This window comes from Corvus hawaiiensis, chromosome 4 (assembly GCF_020740725.1).
Source record: "Corvus hawaiiensis isolate bCorHaw1 chromosome 4, bCorHaw1.pri.cur, whole genome shotgun sequence".
Lineage (NCBI taxonomy): Eukaryota > Metazoa > Chordata > Aves > Passeriformes > Corvidae > Corvus > Corvus hawaiiensis.
Genome location: NC_063216.1, coordinates 82,816 through 90,078, shown reverse-complemented (window position 1 = coordinate 90,078; position 7,263 = coordinate 82,816). Strand labels below are relative to the sequence as shown.

The window sequence follows — 7,263 nt, the reverse complement described above, 5'->3', positions numbered from 1 at the left end:
GCTGCTGCTTCACCACACAGTGTCAGCAAAAGAGAGAAAACACCAAAAGTGTATCCAAAAACAAGGATGAAATAATTCCTCCTGCTTTGAGTGGGATCAGGGCTTATGCTGCCCTGGAATGACAAAGAACTTCTCCCTCAGCCCCCCAGAGAGCCCTTGAAAAGCCAAAGTGCAGCAGGGAAGGAAGGAAAGGCACCTGCTGGGGACAGCACAGGTCCAGCTGCTCATGGGGACTGGGAATGAACCCGGAGCCAAAAGCCCCTTCCCAGGCTGGAGGGGCTTTCCTAAAGCACCACCTCTGGGAAGCAAAGGGCTATGGAAGAAATGGAGTGGCAATTTACAATAATAATCATAATGGATCAGGAAAGAGCAACAACAGAAGCAACAATCATTCCAAGGGAGCAGGAGGGATGCTGAGCTTTAAACAAGGTTTGAGTGAGGCAGCAGTTCCTGGGAGTTCTAACCCACGGCTCCAGGTCTGCGCTTCCAGGAGCACTGCAAGCTCCTCCTGCCCAGTCCCTGGCTTTGCCTCCTGCCAGTACTCGGCACCTCGGGCACGGTTGGGTGCGAGTGCTCCAGTGCTGCTGCCCAAGGGAGCAGGAAAATGGCCACTAAACCCCTTCCCACTGGGCTGGCTCCGAGCTCTGGCTGGGGAAAACATTTGGCACCCCTGGCCTTTCAGTGAAATCAATTTCCATCACTTTGAAGATGCACTGAATAAACCCAGGGCACATAAGTAAACCTCTCCCCATAAGGACAGCCCCAGGGAATACACAATTATTCCTATGCCTGGCCAAACAAACCAGCAGCCAGGTTTTGGGGAGAGACTCCAGACTCTTATCTCCTTCCCTGGCTGTGAAACCCTTGCAGAGGCTTTGGAGTTCATACAAGCTTGTCAGGATTTGGCTACTTCATTTAAATTCCATTCAGATACTGGAATGGAAGTGTCCTAAAGGCACCTCCACTCAGACTTTAATTTTAAGCCCTCTACCACCAAAGAATTTAGATGCTCTTTTCTTAGGAACACCCCACCTCTGCTTCTTTAGGTGTCTCCATGTGGGGCATAAATTAAATGTGGACAAATTTTAGAATGCAGCTTCCAAGTCAAGTTACCTGCTAGGAAATTACTCCAGCTCTCTGGTACCTTGGGCTGTTTTAAACACAGCCTGGCCCTTCATGGCTGAGGCTCTGAGCTACACAACTTGTGAGCTGGCAAGTAACAGCAGCTGAGGTCTCATCCCAGCTGTACACAAAAACAGGGAGTGGGGGCTGCACTTGGATACATGCAGGCAGGGTTGGGCCCCTTCTGAAAGCTTCAATCCCTGTTTTTCAGAGACTCAATCAGGGATAACGACATTTTCGCAAAGCTCTCTTAAGGCACGTGAAAATCTGAGCAAGAAAATGGAATCAAACCCTTTGTTCCACTGGCCTCACGCCCCAAATTCCAACGGGACAGACAAGTCTCTCTCCTCGCAAGGCAACGTCTCCTACCTGGATCTGTGCCTTCCCCAGCCTTTGGTGGCCGCTGTCTCCATCCTCACACACTTCCTCATCTTCCTCCTCAGCAGGCCTGGCTTCCTCATCCTGCAGAGCAAGCACAGGGACAGTCACCAGCCTGCTCATCCCAAACCTGGGCAGCAGGGATGGACTGCTGGGACCCCCTGGACAGTCACCCCTCTGCTGGGCACCATCCCTGCTCTGCAGCCCATTCCCGTTCCTGGCCTGGCATCTCCTTTGAACGGGATGTTAAACCACAACCACTTGCTCTGCTGGGTTTTGGGACATCAGAGACTCCCCCAAGGCAGTGGACAAAGCTCCTGTTCCCACAGCCTCTGCCTCCCAAAGCCCTGCTAGGGCCAGGCAGAGCAAGGGAAACCCCTCAGTTCCTGCTGGAAATTCCCTCTTGTGCCCGTAAACCCAGGGAAATCGTGGCTGCCCCATCCCTGGAAGTGTTCAAGGCCAGGCTGGCCGCAGCTTGGAGCACCCTGTGGATGGAATGAGGTGATCCTTAAGATCCCTTCCCACCCAAACTATTCTGCCATTCCAGGATGATTCTGTGATCTCTCCCTGCATTTATTTTGCATCGTTTCCTCTCTAATCTGAATTCCCAAATTGAAATGATTTTTTAAAGAAATCATTTAAAATTATCCCAGGAATAAAAAGGGGTGCATCAAACATACAAGAATCATTCCTACCTCCATCAAATCATTGTTAATTGGAAGCCTCTTTCCTCATCTCTGTCCTTAGTTTTCCTTTCCTAGGAAACCTTATGATCCCACAGCTTCTCCAAGAGATTTACTGGGATTGCAGAAAGGTTTGCTTTGTCAGGGAGGCAGGGGGGTTTACAACACTTGTTCCTCTGCATCTTTATCCTTTCACCAGCTTTCCCCTGGAACGGTGCTGCAAGAGAAGTTCAGAATTACTAGGAATGGATCAGGTTCACCTTTTTTCCTCATTCTTTTCCAACGACTTCCAAATTCTTGGAATTATCCTCAAATGAGGCCTAGCAAGCTACTGTGAAAACATCAATCAGAGGAACATCTTGAAAAGAGAAAACCACATCCAGCAGCAGCCAAAACAATGCCATTGCTATTCTTACCTGGTCTCCAGGTGCTCCTGCCAGAGCTCCCAACACCCACTGCCATTCCATGAGGGTGAGGAGGCAGTTTTGGATGTGTTCTTTGCCACGGGATGGGATAACAGAGCCCAGAGGGTCTTTGTGTCCCTTCCAAGCCACCCCATGATTCCATGATACCATCAGCACCTATACCAATTCCATTCTGGAAAGCCCAATTCCATTCCTCCCATCAACTCAGAATTTCTCCCTTCCTCTCTCTGCTCCACATCAGGCATGTGTTGCCACGTGCCACAGCCATGGGATGCCTCAGCATTGCCTGGGAATGCCACTCAAGGCTGCCCTGGTGGCCTCAGCGCTCCAAAATGCCCAGCTGGCTCCCGTTCCAGTCGGGAATGTCCCAAACAGCAGCGTCGGGTGTGCCCTCTGCCATCCCACCATTGGGGCAGCTCCCATAGAATGTGACCGACTTACTGGGTTTGGAATTCCTGGCTTAAAAGTCAGGTGGTGAAATATCCTCTCCTGGGAATATCCAGAAGACCAGAAGGCTCCCTGGAAGCCACAGGTCAGGGACAGAGTCAGATGACCGATCCTGAACTGGTTTTCAGGGGATGCATCCCCAGCCTGTGGCTGCAAAAACTCCAGAGCTGTTCCTTCCCCTTGGGACAGCCAGGGAAAACATCCCCAGCATGGATTTCTGACAGGAAAAACCTCACTGCTCCAGGCTACTTGGCTCCTCCCAAATCCAGGCCAGCACTCCAACAGGCTCTAAGGACAAAACAACAGCAAAGACCATCTCAGGGCACACGCCACGAGCTGGGCGTCACATTCCTCACTGGAACTGGGCTGTTCCCACATCCCTGAGACAGTCGGGAGCATCCCCCGTTCCTCGCTCTTCCATTCAGGAGAAAGAGACAACAGAGCTGTCAAACAGCCAGTGTGTAACCCCAACAATCCAGGGAAAACCACCTTGCTCTGGGGAGAAACATCATGCCCAGTTATGGAAAAAGCCAAAGAGCAGTACTGGAAACACTCCCAGGCATGGAGGCTCCCAGCTCCGGAAATGCAGCTCACAGGCTTCTTCCCATGGGAACCCCAATCTTGCCCGGGACTGGGCTCAGGGAGTAAGTCCTGCCCGTTCCACCACTCTGGCACAGACACCCCAGGAAGGTGTCCCTGACCATGGCAAGGGGCTGAACAGGATGGTCTGTAAGGTTCTTGCCAGCACAGACCATTCCAGGAGTTTAAGGTGGATTTGAGCAGCTCCTGGGGACATGAACACCCCCCACACCTCCCACCTGGCTCAGCCCAGAGTCCATCCAGCACTCACAGAGAGCTGCTGGGAGCTGAAATTCTCCCTGCTCCCCCTGCCTGGGAAACCCTGCCTCCAGCTCCTGGGAAAGAGGAGCTGCATCCTGCTGGGTGCCCCTGGCTCTGGGCAGCTGCCGCCTTCAGGCGGGGGGATGGCTCGGGCAGCTCCGGTGACTGTTCCACCTCGATGATTTTGTGTTTTCCTGCATTTCCCTGGGCTGGAGGGGAGCAGGGGTTGCGGTGGGAGTGCGGGAAGGCAGCGGCGGGGAGGGCAAGGAGTGCGGCCGGGCACCGCACGGCGCAGGGGGGCTTCTGCTGGCAGTGGAGGGGCGCGACCCGTACGGAGGCGTCCCCGCCGCTGCCGGCCACTGCCCACGGGGCTCCTGCCCGCCCCTGGCGCCACTGACCCCACACCCCGTGTCCCCACACTGGGAACCACCGTGGAAAATCATGCTGGAACCTCTAATCCTGAGCCCGAGCCTTGACCTTTTACTCCCTGACCTTTGACCCCTTGACCCATTCCTTGACAACCCGACCTTTGATCCCTTACCTTTGACCATCCAGCAAGTGGCCAAGATGCCCGCAGGCGGCTACGCCAGCGAGTAGGTAAAATGGAGACCGTGGCGATCGTGCCAGATCCGAAGGCGAGCTCCTCGGGCAAAAAGATCCACGATGATGTCGAGACTCAAAGGCCGATGACAGAGATGGGTGGGAACTGCCCTGCCCAGCAAAGGCTCAGGTGATGCTGAGGAGAAACCCTCTCCCTTTACTTCCAAGGGACCCTCCCACAACAGCCCTCTCCTCTAAGCTAACTTCCAATTGCCTCCTGGAACTCCAAAGGCCTTTCCCTTCTCCCAACCACTGCTCCCAACACTTAGCTTTCTGAAGACAAATAGACAAAATCCATCCTTGACAGAAAAAATGCATCAGCACCTCAGATGTCAACACGTTCCCCACGGTCCGCTTTGGCAGCTGCGAAAGACGGAGAACAACGAGAAAATTCAGCCTCTGACAACACACGCCAAAAGAGACCCCTTCCGCAAGGCCCCCTCCCTCGAAACTGCCGAGGCTCATCGCTTACCTGCTCTCTCCAAGCTTCAGCTCCACACCTGCTCACGGTACCTAAGACAACAAAACAGAAAACGTCACTGTTGCCCTCAAGAAGAGCATCCCCGGGCTACTCCACACCACTGCCCCGGCTCACCTCAAATCTTGATCTGACTCTGGAGGTGGCCAGGACAAACCTGCACAATGAAAAGGGACACGCTCAGCACGCTGCCATAGACCGCTGGCCTATCAGCCACCCCACCTAAATGCCAACTCACCTGCTCGCCTCTGTCCCTTGGCACGCCCAGGGCGGCAGCAGCACCTGCAGAGAAGCAAAGCAAAACCACACGAAACATGCTGAGAGACTGTGAAACCACAGCCTCCCTGCTCCGACTGAAGTACACCACACCTATACCTTAGGCTTGCACCCTCCAGCATCCAGGGCCAGGACATCCTGCAAGTGGACCACCTAAAACACACAAACAACAACGGATGCTTAGAGCTGCACCAAAAATTGAGACCGAGGCCGTAACAACTCATTCTGTCCACCGGTCACAGCTCACCTCGCTCCATCGCCCTTGACTGCCAATATCTGACATTACTTCCTTAAAAACAAACAAAAAAAAAGACATGGAACAATGCTGTAACACAGTAGCATGACATAGCCCAGCAGGACTGCAGAGAGGGGCAGAGAGGGAAAGCTGGCCAGGATCTCGTTCCCAGCCCTGAGCAGGGGCTTTACTGGCCTGACTGTCCTGTACTACCCGAGCTCTGGGGACAATGAACCAGGCTCAGTCCCTGCCTCACCACTGCCACCGTGAAATTCTGGCACTGCAAGAGTCAGGGGAGATTTCAGCAGTGATTTCAGCAAGGTCAGAGCTGCTCCCAGCAAAAGCTGTTCTTAGACTACTCCTGGCAGAAGAACCCAGAGTACCTGCCACTGCAGGATGCTTGTGACTTCCAGGTGCAGGAGAAGGGTGGAAACAATCCAAGATGAAGACAGAATGATGAACACAGCAAAGAGGATTTCTGTATGCTCTGCACTGTTTTTTCACGTTCAGCCCTTCCTGGGCTGTTCTCTGCTGGTTGTTCTCAAGATCAACATCTCCAACTAAGGGGGGGGGGGGGGTGATGTGAATTCCAAGGAAGTACAATTCAATTCTCCCCTAGATCTTTCCCTAAAGTACAAGATACTGATTCACCTCCCTTCCCACCAGAGTCAATCAAAGACTATCCAAAAACGTAAATTATGATAATGCGGAATCTGGTCTCCATTAGAAAAATTAATGTAGTATTTTTTATCAGAGCTTTGGTTAAATGTAACAACGCAGGAAGTGCCTGTGCTCAGGTTATTGGAGAGTGCGAGGTTTTCTCACCGCATCAGCCCTGTCAGCTGACAAATGTGGGTGTGCACTAAGGCACAAAGCACCGACGTTTGCACACTACAGCTGGAATCTGCTATCTCCGTGTGCAGACACAACCACTGCTCATTACAGATAAACCCACAAGGGCTGCTCCAGCACTGACTTACCTGGGGAAAAACCAGCACTAAGAGGAGGAAAATAAAAAGCATGGGAGTAGTAGTTTCACCCTGACCAGCTCCATGAGATGGGCAGGAATCAGAGGATCCCCTGAATAACTCTGAACTTGCTTTTCCTGATCACCTTTCACAGAATCCATAGCAGCAACCCATGGACATCCCGTGTGTAGGTTTATTCCAAAACCCACTCCCAGAAACATCAGGATATTGCACCTAAAGCTGCCTCTGCCAGAGGGAAGCAAGAGCTGGGGCTGGGAGAGGAAACAGGCAGGAACTTGCTCTCAGGAGAGGCAGCACTTGGGCTGCTGGCACTGCCAGCAGGAGGACGCAGGTGGGAGCAGGTAAAATTCCAATACAAAATGCAACTGGGGAACGTGACGGTGCAGAGGCTGTAGGTTGGCAGTCTAAGACTTTGGGGTTTATCACAGCTCTGTGAAAGCACCGAATTTCGCCAGCAGGTACCATTCATCCTCCTCAGGACAAGCTTCCAAGAGTTCATCTCTCAATCTGTGCCCCAGTGTGGGCCAAGTGCTGGTGGAGCCTGGGCTGGCACCCCGAGCTCTCACCCCCAGCTGGCACCCCCAGGGCTTTCCAACGTGCCACTGCCACCCAAGCCACAATGGTGGGGCCTGAGGAAAGGAAGGAATGAGCAGGGACTTAGGACACAATCCTGCCCTTCAGACAGGCAGATTTACCTGTGCTCCAGTCTCAAGGGGGCTCTCAGTGGATAACTCAAGCATCCCGCGTGGGACACTGGGGCCAAGGAGCAGCTGGAGGCAGCTCTGTCACC

The 7,263-nt window shown here is 53.1% G+C and overlaps 1 long non-coding RNA gene across 2 annotated transcripts; it reads right to left on the bottom strand.

Annotated features, from left to right (window-relative positions):
* Positions 1-917: 917 nt before the first annotated feature.
* LOC125325474 lies at positions 918-4,777 on the bottom strand. Of its 2 annotated transcripts, none has more exons than XR_007203347.1 (5): positions 4,437-4,777; positions 3,050-3,343; positions 2,196-2,400; positions 1,492-1,584; positions 918-1,389 (listed from the first exon to the last, which is right to left on the bottom strand). It is a non-coding gene; the product is annotated as an uncharacterized LOC125325474 (long non-coding RNA). The 2 variants fall into 2 exon arrangements; XR_007203348.1 differs by lacking the exon at positions 4,437-4,777 and adding an exon at positions 3,906-3,942.
* Between the last annotated feature and the right edge of the window lie 2,486 nt (positions 4,778-7,263).